General features: G+C 35.2%; 1 protein-coding gene and 1 long non-coding RNA gene across 10 annotated transcripts in view; one reads left to right on the plus strand and one right to left on the minus strand.

Moving 5' to 3' along the window:
* Window positions 1-14,041, plus strand: part of Pcdh11x (protocadherin 11 X-linked) — a 685,340-nt gene that overhangs the window by 403,381 nt on the left and 267,918 nt on the right. The gene's annotated exons all lie outside the window — the stretch shown is intronic.
* Window positions 9,364-12,602, minus strand: LOC124972100 (uncharacterized). The gene is made up of 2 exons (XR_007106435.1): window positions 12,437-12,602; window positions 9,364-9,408 (listed from the first exon to the last, which is right to left on the minus strand). It is a non-coding gene; the product is annotated as an uncharacterized LOC124972100 (long non-coding RNA).

A 14,041-nucleotide genomic window follows, 5' to 3' on the forward strand; every position in this document is an offset into this window, starting at 1 on the left:
AAACCAAGTAATTTTCTCTCTGAGTGCTTAATCAGATGTCTCTGCAGTCACTAAAGAGCCAGTCTCGGGTAGGAATTTATTCACTGTGCCCTTCTATGTTGAAAAACTCAATGCAGGTCTTCTGTGCCAAAAGTGGAATTAAAATGTTCATGTCTCAATGACAGCTAAACAAATACTGACAGAAACAATTGCACTCAATGAAGGAAAAGCAGAAAGTCAACTGTAAAATTGTTACTCTTTAGACAATGGGCTTAAAGAATAGAAACATAATGAGAACAAAAGTACAGAAACATTTATTGGAAATAATTTGTTGTTTTCACTTATTCTGAAATTTCTCCAAGTAATATTTGTGTGATATTTGGTGAAATTATATGTTATAGTTTGACTATGTGGTATCTCTCAAGAACTCATGTGTGAAACATTGCAAGACCATTCAGAGGTGAAATGAATAGATTATGGGAGGTGCAAATTAATCAGTGGATTAATTCAATGATATGGATGAGCTAAATGTAGGTGAATAGGGTGTGAGTGGAGGTCACTGGAGGAAGGACTTTAGGGTTTATATCTTGTCCCCAGTGATCAGAGCTCTCTATCCACATCCTAGTTGTCACATCCTTAGCTACTATCTTCTTCCACACCCTTCTGTCATGATGTTCTGCCTCACCTCAGGCCCAGAGCTATGGAGCCAACCATGGACTTAAACCCTGCAACCATGAGCCAATTTTTTTTTTCTTTCTCTACATTTTTCTTATCAGGCCTTTTGGACACAGTGACAAAAAAGCCAAGTAAAGCAGAAATAGATACTGAGAAATGGGTCATTGCTTTGACTAATCTCACCATGTGGTTTGCAAGACTTTGGAGGTGATTTGCAGGGAAAGGAATTTTGATAAAAAATTAGACATGCAAGCTGGAAGAGCATTAGAGTATTGTAAGTGGAACTTAATGATCTTAATGATCTGGTGTAAGTTCAGAGGACCGGAATGGTGACAGGAATGTGAACAGTAAAGAATTGACTCATGAAGTTTTAGAGAAGAAGGAGTACTCTATTGGAAATTGGATTGGAGGCCATGTTACATTCTGGTTAAGAATTCATCCATATTTTACTATACCCAGACACTTTCTGTAAAGCTGAATGCACAGATGATGGTTTAATTAATCTAGCAGAGAAAATTTCAAGATAGCACAAAATTCTGGCAGTAGCTTGCATATTGCTGGTGACCTTTAGCCAAGTTTAATATGATAATCAGGCTGAAAGAAGAGCAGAAAGATTTACAAAACTTAAAGTTTGGCTAGAAAAGTACAGGTAAAACTGGGGCTAAAGAAGAATCAGTTGTTGAAAAGATTATAGCCACTAAAGAGATGCTAAGTAATTTACCCAGAAATAAGAGGAAAGATGGTTTTAGGGCCTCTCAGGAATAGCAAGACCACACGTATCTCAGATTCAAGGGTGTAAAAGTAAAATTTCCTTTCAGAAAAGACCACAGGAGCAGCCTGATTGAGGGGCTAGGAATTTGTTTCAATGTGCTCCACTATCAAGGCACTCAGAAACTTCTGCAGCCATAGTCCCAAGAGGATTGGTTACTGCTCAAGATGGTGGCAGACCTTGAAGTGGTGTTAGTTTTGCAGGACTGTGGGATGCTGGAATTAAGGGGTCTTGGAGGCTTCTAGTGAAATTTCAAAGGAAGGGATGGGAGGACATGCAAAGTGTAGCAGAGTTGGAATGCCTTTAGTCTTCCCCTGAGAGGGTGATTACTGAAGAAATGAGAATGAAGCTAAATCTGCAGTGTAGACTCCCAAAATTAAGAGATGCCAGTAATGTGGAATGTCTGCTGAGGAAAGCTTCAGGAATTGAGCAGGGACAAATAAAGAGAGTAGCCATGTGGACTGCAACCAGTTAAGCCACAGGGCCACAGCTACACAAGCCTTTCAGTGATAACATCACAATTCACGTGTAGGATGTGGAGTTGCAGGTCTTGTTTCCCCAGCTGGAGTTAGTCTTGCTTTAGTCCCATCCCTTCTTTCTATGCTACTTTTTTTTTCCACTTATGAAATGGATACATATACTCTGTGTCATTATATATTGTATGTACATAACTTGCTTTAGACTTTTTTTAATTTATTTTTTATTTGTTCTAATTAGTTGTACATGAGTAGAATGCATTTATACATTTTGATAAATCATACATAAATGAAGTGTAATTTCTCATTTTTCTGATTGTACATATTGTAGGATCACATCCATCTTGCAGTCATATATGTATATGAATGAGGTAATAATGTCTGTTTTACTCTATTATCCATCCTTCCCCTATACCCCTTCCTCTCCCTTCACTACCCTCTACCTAATATAAAATAATTCTATTCTTACCTTACCTAGTCCCTCTTATTGTGAATTAGTTTCCGCACGTCGGAGAAAACATTTGGCCTTTGTTTTTTTGGGTTTGGCTTACTTCGTTTAGCATGATATTCTCCAACTCCATCCAGTTACCAGCAAATGCCATAATTTTATTCTTTTTTAAAGCTGAGTAATAGTGTATATACTGCATTTTCATACTGCACATACTGCATTTCTTTATACATTCATCTGTTGAAGGGCATCTAGGTTTGTTCCACAATCTAGCTATTGTGAATTGAGCAGCTATGAACATTGATGTGGCTGCATCACTGTGGTATACTGATTTTAAGTCCTTTGTGTATAAAACAAGAAGTGGAATTACTGGATCAAATGGTGGTTCCATTCCAAGTTTTCTAAGGAATCTCCATACTGCTTTCCAGAGTGGCTGCAGCAATTTGCAATCCCACCAGCAATGTATGAGTGTACCTTTTTCCCCACATCCTTGCCAACATTGATTGTTGCTTATATTCTTGATAATTGCCATTCTGATTGGAGTGAGGTGAAATCTTAAAGTAGTTTTGATTTTCATTTCTCTAATTGCTAGAGATGTTGAACATTTTTTCATATATTTTGATCGGTTATATATCTTCTTCTGTAAAGTGTCTGTTCAGTTCCTTAGCCCAATTATTGATTGGGTTATTTGTTTTTTCTTTGATGGTAAGTTTTACAGAGGCTCACAGAGTTTGTCTTGAGTCTCAGAGAAGACCCCGGACTTGAACTTTTGGACTGTGCTAAAACTGTTTAGATTATGGGATTCTTGTGAATGGAGCAAGTGTATTTTTACATTGTGAAGTGGGTATGAACTTTCATGGACTAGAGTTAGAATGTTATGGTTTAGATATGTGATGCCCCCTAAAAACTCATGTGTTAAACAATACATGAATGTTCAGAGGTAAAATGAATAGAATATGATAGATGTAATCTAATCCATGATTTAATCTGTGGATAAGGATTTAACTGGGTGGGAACTATAGGCAGGTAAGATATGATAGGAGGAGGTAAGTCTCTGGGGGTATGCCTTTAAGGTATACATTTTGTCTCTCTGCTTCCTGTCTGTCATAAACTGAGCTGTTTTCCTCTACCATGCCCTTCCACCATAATGTTCTGCATCACCTTGGATCTAGAGCTATAGTCATTCAGTCATGGACTGAACCTCTGAAACCATGAACCCAAATAAAGTTTTCCACTTCTATTTTTTTTCTTGTAAGTAATATTGGTCAGAGTAACACAAAGCTGACAAATATATATATATATAAACATATTAAAATAGTTTTGTCTTTAGAGGACCTTCCTTATCATCTTTTTCTATAATTTATGTTTTCACATTCCTTCCTCAGATTTTTTTCATTATTCTATCAATTTGTTAAAAAGTTGTTCTTTTTATAAATATCCTTCTCATACTATCCCCATTTTAGACTCTATATTTGTGTGCTTGTGTGTGCGTGTGCATTTGTATAGTGGATTTAATGCAGAACTGTGGACATACTAAGAATGCACTCTATCCCTGAGCTACACACTGAGTCCCACATTATTCCTTAAAAAAAGTCAAGGTCATGGGATTTATATAAGTTATTTAGAATACCGTCCAGTTTTCCATAAACATCTTAACTATTCCTCTGCTGGAGCGATTAATGGGGTATAAAAGCAAGGAATATACATGTATAGAGTATTTTTAAATCAAAATTTTAAATCCAGAGCAAATCCAAGGTATATAAGATCTTTTATTTTCTTCTAATAATTCAGTGTAAAAATCAACTTAGTGTAGTACACAAGCTCAAGAGATTGGAGTTATACGTATTTGAATTTAGCCTCTGTATATTTAATTCACTAGTTACTTAAAATTTGGCCTTCCCTTCTAGAAATGAGACAAAAAATTGCAACTACCTCCTCAGGTTACTGTCAGCATTCAATGTAATAACAGATTTCATATAACAATATATGATAATCTATATTAAATATTAGTTACTATTATTAATAGTACTGGTAATTAAAATAGTAATAGTAGTACTAATAAAAGAAGTGCAATATGTCTGAAAATGTAAGCTTATTATTCATTTATTTTTAGCTTTTCTTAGTTTCTTTCATTCTTACATGTGTAGAATTTGATGCTAAGTTACAAGGTCCTAAGAAAAATTGCTGGCAATCGAATTTGCACAACAGTTCCCATGGATAAAACCCTCTTTGAATGAAAACATTCTATCGAAATATATCATCTGAATGAAAATCTTTACCTCATGTTTTCATTGCCTGTGTGCAATTCAAAATTGATGTTTTCATCCCTTGATTCAGGATTTGCCACATTCCCGAAAGTTCCATATTTTAACTGAATTTAAGTTTGTCATGCTCTTTAACAGTTGTCACATAAAAGTCTTGCCTATGCAATTCAGCAATCAAAATCACATTAAAATATAACAAAAACAGGAACAGTTAGTAGGAAACAGTTTTACCTACACATCTCTTTTGTGATTACATAGTCAAACTCAGAGTTTGCTTTTGAAATACAGAGCCTAGGTAATTGAGATTTGTGATAAAGAAAACAAACCCTAAATTGCATAAACTCTTTTGTCTCTTGTGGAATACTTTTTATGTTTGCTTTGGTATGAGGTCAATGTTTGACATTATCTTCATGAGTGTAGGGTAGCACATTTACTATCTTGAAACACCATAGTTTAGGATTGGACTGTTTTAATACCCAATTACAAAAAACTTTCATTCTACTTTTTCTCTAATTATAGGAAATCTGGCTCTTCTAAAACAAAATTTAAAAAGAATAACATCCAGGGTGAAGGCAAAGAATTCCATAATTGTCACTTTTATATCAGTTTTACTGATCAGCCAGAGGGCAAGTAAACTGTTAACATCCACAAAGACCATAAAGAAAATCCATAGTCATTTAAAGACTTCAAAGGCACTATACCATGAACAATTCCTATTCATTGAAACTGGCTATGATTGTCTTTGTACAGAAAATATTCTTCACTGAATAATCTACTTTATAAGATATTGTAAATTCTCCGTTAAAGTAGTCTAATTCTGCAAGCATTTTGCAAGTAGCTGCATTGCTATGTGGACCAGATAAGTCAAAAAATTATATTATCAAATCAGTTTATGAAAATATTTATATAACTTAGATATCCATATGAATTTTCTTTCTAAACTCCATGTTTTGTGCTTTAGAACTTCGAGCAGAGCTTCTGATGATTTTCAGGGTGAAAAACACAGTCCCCCTTTCTCTAACAGTTGGTCATTTATTGCATATGCATATTTATAGAATATACCCTCAATCTAATTAACCAAACTGTTGATTTAGCTTTTGATTGTTCAAAGTAAACAAATATCAATAAATGAATTAATTGAACTTGAAGTTTTAAATATTTTGTGTGGGAACAAAATGTAGAATTAAATAATTTGGATTGAATGTTAAGACCTAGGCCTATTATAATGTATAACAAATTAAAATTTGTAAATGAAAAATAATACTGATTAGCACAGCAAGATTTTTTTCCAATGTGTGCCAGTGAATACTGAATATATTTTGAAGTTTCACTATTTATAATACTGCTTATGCTTTTTCAAGATGTTACAGTTTCTTTCCCATTTTGCTAAGTAAACATCATAGTGTAATTCTGATTAGTGTTCATATACGTTCTATAAGTTAATTAAAGTTTCCAGGACATGTGATTAATAGATTTCTACCACAATTAATAGATTTGGTGTAGATTTTAAAATTCTCATGCAATGTGACATTTGTCTATGCATTGTAAGAAAGACAATAGTAGCTCTTTTTTACCATTTTCATACTGCTTGGTTTTGTGGATGGTATACAAATGCAGCAGATGTCTGGGACAATTGACTATTGAGAAAAATAAAAGATTATGAACACTCATTGTAGTAGACAAAATTTCTGGCTCACACTTATCTGATTTTTGTACCTCTCTGTAGAATCCTTTTGAGATTTATATTCCGTGTTCTCTGTTCCCATTATGGAACTTGCAGTATACAAACTAAGTGGGCAGATGTAACAAATAAGTGAAGATTTATCACTGTCTCTTTCCTCTGTCTCTCTTTCTTCCTGTCATACACACACTGAAACACAATTTTTTTCTAAAAAAAATCAACAGTATAGAGAATATATGATCCATAAATCACTGATATAACTAGAAATAAAAGGAATCTAAATATACTTTTTAAACTGGTTATTATGAATCATTGCACATAATAAATCATAACAATATTTGTACTCATTACTCAACCATCACATTTTTCTGTTTCAGTCTTTTACTATGTTAACATATGGCATTTATATAATTGCATGTGTAGAATGCAAAATATTTTCTATTATTTATAATTTATAAAAGAATCTTGTACATTTCATTGAGATATGATCTTTTGAATTATAATTAATGTCTATATAACTTTCTAATGATATTGCCTGATTGATAATTTACTCAGCAATAGAATATGGGATTTGTTTTTCTATTTATTTGTTTTATTGTTTTTTGGTACTGGAGATTAAACTCAGGAGCACTTAGCAATTGAGAAAGATCTCCAGCTCTTTTTTATATTTTATGTAGTGGCACAGTCTCACTAAGTTGCTGAATTTGTCTTTGAACTTGCAATCATCCTGCTTCAGCCTCCCGAGCCACTGGGATTATAGGCATGTGCTACCACATTCAGAATAATATAGGAATTGAATCTTACATATTTAACATGTACATATACATATATTAACTAGAAACAAGGAGTTCAAAATATTCAGCATTACCTTAGGTAATTACTACCAATATTGTCCAGAATTATGTGTAATATCTTTCAAGTGGCAGGTGTCTGTATCAAGCATGTATGATGAAAAACAGAACAATAAAAGCCAACTAATGTTTACTCTGTATTTGATATGTACTTTCTATTCATTATTTCAAATAATTCAAAATAATAAGTGAATGTGGATATTTTTATCTTTATTGTACAGATGATGAAACTGAGGCTGAAAGGGGTTAAGTGCAACATAAGAAAACAGAAAAATATGTGGGCTTAATCAAAGAGACATGGATATAGTCTATGATATATGATATATAGTCTCTATGATATGATATAGTTTCTATGATATAGTCTGTGATTTTATTGAGTCATTATATTTTATTATTGTAATATGATCAAGCTTCTCCTCATACCAGTACAGATATATATAACACATCATATAAACACAAAACCCTAAAAATAGTTCTTTTTTTTTTTTTTGCGGTGCTGGGGATCGAACCCAGGGCCTTGTGCTTGCAAGGCAAGCACTCTACCAACTGAGCTATATCCCCAGCCCTAAAAATAGTTCTTAACAAAGAAATTACATGACTTGTTTCCAAGGTAACAATACTAATTCAATTTTGCTAGCACAAAACTAATAATAATAATGCTATTAATAGAATAAATAAGGCCTATTATAAGAGGAATATTGTCATTCTAAGGATAAAAGAATGACAGAGATTCGGGAAATAGCTTAAAATAAAATAATAAAAACATCATTGAAAAGATTAATGACACATTCATTAATATTGTTTTACTTTAGTGAAAGTTTTAGCTTGCTCTTAGTTGTATTATGTCCTTTAGATTTGAAATAGAACTTCTCTTAATATACAGATTGCCCATTCGTTGCCCATTCATTGGAAAGATATTAGCTTGAAACCGACAAAATGTTTATACCTACTTTAGTTGTCAAATAATGACATTATTGTTCATAGGTTATCTGCTTGCTTAAGTAACAAATCAACCAATTAACATCCGAATTATCGCACTCCCTGCCCGCAGAGAGATAAGACACAGGCCTGGTTCTTTTGAGCTCTTTATTTTGCGTGCTTCTTCCTCATAGTTCTTTCTTTGTTCTCTCTTTGTGGAACTTACACTCCAATATATACAGTACTTGTAACCAATCAGCATTTTCGCACGAGGGGAGAGCATTAACAGATACAGGCAGCGAAGGCAGGCATATAGTGGACCTGTACTGTCCATCAGGGAGCTTAGCCAATCCCTGGAACTTCCTCAAAATAATGTCAGTTGTTTGTGCAAAAGTTAACTGCTCTGGCTCACTGCCAGGCGCCATCTTAGCCTTGCCACACCTAGGGCCAGGGGTCCGGCCGAAACCCCGACAGTTCCCCCTTTTCTCTTTTAAAAAGAAAAGGAAAGCTCGGGACCGTGCCTGTCTTAGGCGGAGTGGTCAACCACCGTCCTTACCCGTCATCGGATAACTGTAGAGCATGCTACAGCTCCTGTCTTAGGTCGGTACAGTGGTCACCTCCTTCCTTACCCGTCTGGCTAGCGATCCAGCCTCGTGAGCCATACTTGTGGGGAACTGCCGGCCTCTAGGGCAGCTATGGCCTGATGGAAGATGATACGATCTCTAACTTGATCTCGGCGCATGCGCATGATAAGGCGTGTGAGGAAGATAACAGTAATAACCATGAACATACAAAAGGCTCCCATACCTGCCCATTGCTTTACAAAACTGAAAGAAGAGGATAGCCAACTTAGCACTTCGGACATAGGGGCTACATTAACTCTAGTAGCATTGAGACTAACAATTTGAGATCTAAGAATAGCAGTAAGATTATCAAATTCGTAAGACCAGTTTGTTTGTAGCTGAGCAGACAAGATTCTAGACAAGTTTGCTGCATAGCTGAAGTTATGGTAAGCTACAGGTGTAACGCACAGTCCCGCCAGATGATAAATACATCCCACGTTTAACAGTTCCTGTAAAATGTCCATTTGTTCTTGAAGTAAGTCCACTCGCTGGTTCATAAGGAGTATGCCTGCTGTTAGATGTTGGTTTAGGGTCTCTTTAGTCTGTAAGGCTGCAGCTATATTTTCGGCCAAGTGATTGACTGCTGTTGCTGTAGGTATGGCAGTTGCTAGTGCTGCTGTTGCAGAAACCACTATTGCAGTGACCATAGCCGCTGTGATGTCAAATTCTCTCCTGTTTCTTGATAGTAACACTGGCAATTTTGCATCTGTAACAGAGACTGGGACTGGTAGGAAGGTAGGAACACACATTAAGTCTGCCAGCAGGAACCTAGAAGCATTTTAGCACAAATCTAAAGTACAATTGAAAGAAGCAGTAGTTTTGTTACATAGTTGAACTGTTCCTCCTAAGAGTCTAAAAAGAGGTAGTAAGTTAGTTTATTCCGTGGAAACACACAAACTGAGCCGCAGCTCCAGTAAAGCACCGAGTTACCCTTATTACCCAGAGTTAAAAAAAACCCCAAACAAAGAGACAAAGAGAAAGTTTATCTTTAGGGGACCTGAAGGTCTCCTCTATTCCCCCTTTTTGTTTATAAAGAACATTTTTGAGGGTGAGATGTGTATGTTCAACAATACCTTGTTTTTGTGGGTTATAAGGTACATCTGTGGTTAGAGTTATTTTAATTTTAGTGAGGAATTGGTTCTTACCAATTTTAGTTTTTAAAGAAAAATTTAGACTTTATAATGCAGTACAATCTTTAACAGTTGTTTAACCATAATTATATAAACCCCTATTTTTAAGACAATTGTTTTAAAGAATAAAACTTAAGAGACACAAAGTTAAGAATGAATTAGTGTTTCTAAGAAATCCTTGTCATTTTACCATGTCATTTTACCATATAGATTAAACTTTGGCTTATATCAGAACATTAGTATTTCACCTTAGGAAAAACCTTAAATAGCTTTAGCTGTTTTACATACATACAACCAACTTAGTTACACACAGACTTGTTGAAACTTGCCCTTTGTTACACACAGACTTTTTTATCCAGAAACATTTTCTTTTCCTTTTTATTAAATACATTTTTAAACCCAGAACCTTTTATTTTCTCTTCCCTATTTGTTGACCCCTTTTTGTTCACATTCTGAAACAACTCTTATGAAATTTCTGAATTTAGATAAATCACCCTATTTTAATAAGATTAAATATTTTGTTGTTTATAGTACTCTTAATTGAAACACAGTTGAAACTTTTGGGACCCTTTATATATAGAATTCCACTTGTTAGGATATAACTCTTAGTAACCTTGTTTTTAGTTTAGTGATGACACAAAGCAAGTTTAAACCCTTTTATTTACCAACCTATGAAAACACCAATAATGTTTAAGTATGATACCCCATGGAATTTGAGGAGTTAAGAGTACTTGATGTTATTTAACAATTAGCATTTTAACTTTGTAAATTAACCAGACGTCTCTACAAACACATTTGAGTAATCCCATACATGTTAACTCCAATTTATTTATTTTATAAAAACCAAGATATCAGACAAGTGTCCTGAACAGGATCCGTTGCCTCTTTCCTGCTGAAGAAAAGTCCTAGAAGCAATTGATATTAGACATTGTTTAACATTAACATTTCATTAGTTTGACCACCTGGAGACTTGTAAGTTATTTTTAAAAATATTTTACTTTTATTAGTTTACCCAATTTAAATTGAACCCTTTTAAATCACGTGAATAAAAGTATTTGGATCCATTTTTAAATTTTAATTTTAAGAGCGCTCAGTTTTGATGCAGATAAGACATAACACCAGACAGTACGACATACAAATAACACAAAATCAAAGGCCTTGTAATTTATAGGTGAATGTTCATTGCAATGAAACAGCTGTTTAAAAAACTTCAGTTGAATAAAAAATAGAACTGATCAAAAATAAAATCATTAACCTAGGTATGTAGGATTAAAATTATGAGCTCAAAAATACAGCATTAAAGAAAAAAAACAAAACAAAACAAGAATCCTGAAGAATAAGTCAGTTTTATGCAGCGGCCCAGGAATTTAAAACGGACACTTTTTTTTCTTCTTTTCTTCTTATCTTTAGGTTACCCCCCTTTTCTCCTTGAGACGCTGTAGTTACATTCCAGTGTGGCAGGGGGAGGGAGGATCACCCAGGACTTTTTAACCCTTTTTTTTCCTGGTTGAGAAATCAGGTTAGGTTTGAATGCAGAAAATCACAAAACATTATTTTTTACTACTTTTAAGGAATGGAGCTGCTGAGCTCTCTGCCTAGGGGGACCCTCCCCTAAACTGATTTCCCTCTTTCTAACAAGTTGTTCCTTACACCCACTTTCATTTTTATTTTTGTTTGTCCCTGATCTTATTGACGCCCTTTTTGATGTTTTAGACCTTTTCTCTTATATTTTCTCCAAAACCTGACTGCCCTCAGTCAGAGGCTCCACAAAAGAGTGTTTTTTTAACTATTGCCCACAGGTCTCGAGTCTTCACCGGTGTCAATGTCATCATTAATAGGGCGCTTAGACTGCATTGTTAGCTTCCCAAATGTCCTTTCTAGCTCCTCCCCTGAAAGTTCCTCTTTTGAATCTTCCCCTTCTGAGTTATTATTTCTTTCTGAGTTCTGAGAACAGAACCATTTCTCTTTAATCTCTTCTAAAACCTGACTTCCCTCTTCCAGGGGTCCCTTTAGATTTTGTTTATCTTTATGTTGTAAGCAAGATTTAATCAGGGACCAAATGGCTAAAGTTCCAACAGGTAACAGCTTTTGCTTTTTTGTTATGCGTAGATCCTCTCCCAGGTGTTTCCACTGAGGAATATATTTAACAACCCTTTATCTAAAAACCACGGAGAGACCTTTTTTATGGTATCAAGGAATGCTCAAGCTGTTCTGCCTTCAGCGGCATTCCGTGATTCCCCAACAACTCCCTAAGAGGCTGCTTCATTCCAGTCCCAGACATTTCTGTTCCTATGATTAAATCTTACAGCACTAAGAGCTCCAAGCACACAAACAAGCCACACAACAAACACAAAAATAACACACACCACACAAACAATCTGGTACCACTGCATCTATCTATGAAGTTTTAATTTTTTTTTTTTCTGGGTTCTTTACCCTTCACTGCCGGCTACCAATGACGGACTCAAGGTCATAAATGAACTACCAATGACGGACTCAAGGTCATAAATGAAATACCAATGACGGACTCAAGGTCATAAATGAACTACCAATGACGGACTCAAGGTCATAAATGAACTACCAATGACGGACTCAAGGTCATAAATGAAAATAAATAATTACCTTTTACTTTATCTGTAGATTCCCGGGTCTCGGCGCCACCTATCGCACTCCTTGCCCGCAGAGAGATAAGACACAGGCCTGGTTCTTTTGAGCTCTTTATTTTGCGCGCTTCTTCCTCATAGTTCTTTCTTTGTTCTCTCTTTGTGGAACTTACACTCCAATATATACAGTACTTGTAACCAATCAGCATTTTCGCACGAGGGGAGAGCATTAACAGATACAGGCAGCGAAGGCAGGCATATAGTGGACCTGTACTGTCCATCAGGGAGCTTAGCCAATCCCTGGAACTTCCTCAAAATAATGTCAGTTGTTTGTGCAAAAGTTAACTGCTCTGGCTCACTGCCAGGCGCCATCTTAGCCTTGCCACACCTAGGGCCAGGGGTCCGGCCGAAACCCCGACACCGAATGCATTTTATTAAACAAATACTTCATAAAGTTTCTGTTGTGGAAAAGTCTATTTCTTTTTATTTAATGTTATCACTATGCTTATGTGAACAAAATAAATAGATTTATTAAAAATGGAAATTAGGTCTTATATAGACTAAAAATTATGATGCCTTATAAAAACTAAACTGAAAAGCTGGCAGGCTTTTCCTGCTATTATGTTTCCTGCTATTATATTACTTAAGCTCATATTGAAACTGTTGTAGGACCAGAAAAAGGGGTAACTGTAGGAAATTTGTCATTGACCTCTCATTATAAGATAAAGAATAAATCCACAGATCCATCTAGGATTCTGGACTTTATGTAAATCTCTTCATTGGTGACCTGGTGAGACCCTGTATACAAGGGTGTCTTGTGTTTATCTTGGGGTTTCATATATTCTCATTGAATTTTGGACATTAACATTTTACTATGAATACAGCTGTGTGCCTCCACAGAAGGGAGGTGAGCAATCACTTACTAAGACTACCTCCCTCATTACATTCATTATCATCAGACATACTCTGTTTTCTTACTTTTAAAAGTGTCAAATTAATTTCTGCTAAATATGTAGATGTCTTTCAATTTCGATAATAGAAATTAAATGGAATCTTTTCATACATTTCAGATTTTTTTCTAGGCTTTAATAAGATACTTATTGCCAATATAGGACAAATTAATTATGTTAAAAATAAAATTCAATCAGTATTCCAGATAATAGTTTCAGGTCACGATCTAGTCTCTGCTCATATATTGTGTACTTCTTTATTAAAATTATCTTGAGAATAGCGATTAGTTTGTTTCTACTTTAAGCTGGTATGTTAGAGTGAGACTGGCTTCTAAATGATGGAGAATACGAAAAAAATCCTTATATACTTTTGTGACAAGTTGAAGTGCCACATTTTTAGTACAGTTAAGGATTCTGATAAACTTTGCTAAAGTCACTGTTGCCTGCACTGCCCTGACTAGAGTTCCCAGGTCATGCACGAGGTCACTCCAGGGTACACAGTTTCCTGCTTAAACCTGACAACCTGTTGTTGGAAGGCAGTAAGTTAATTTGGTGCTGCCCACAGTACTCATAAATCAACTTGGCAATCCCTTGCTGAAGTGCCAATAGAGTGAACAATCTGACTTCATAGGTCAGATAAATTTACCTTCATTTACAGCTTTAGAGCTTCACAG

The sequence above is a fragment of the Sciurus carolinensis genome, chromosome X (genome assembly GCF_902686445.1).
Source record: "Sciurus carolinensis chromosome X, mSciCar1.2, whole genome shotgun sequence".
Lineage (NCBI taxonomy): Eukaryota > Metazoa > Chordata > Mammalia > Rodentia > Sciuridae > Sciurus > Sciurus carolinensis.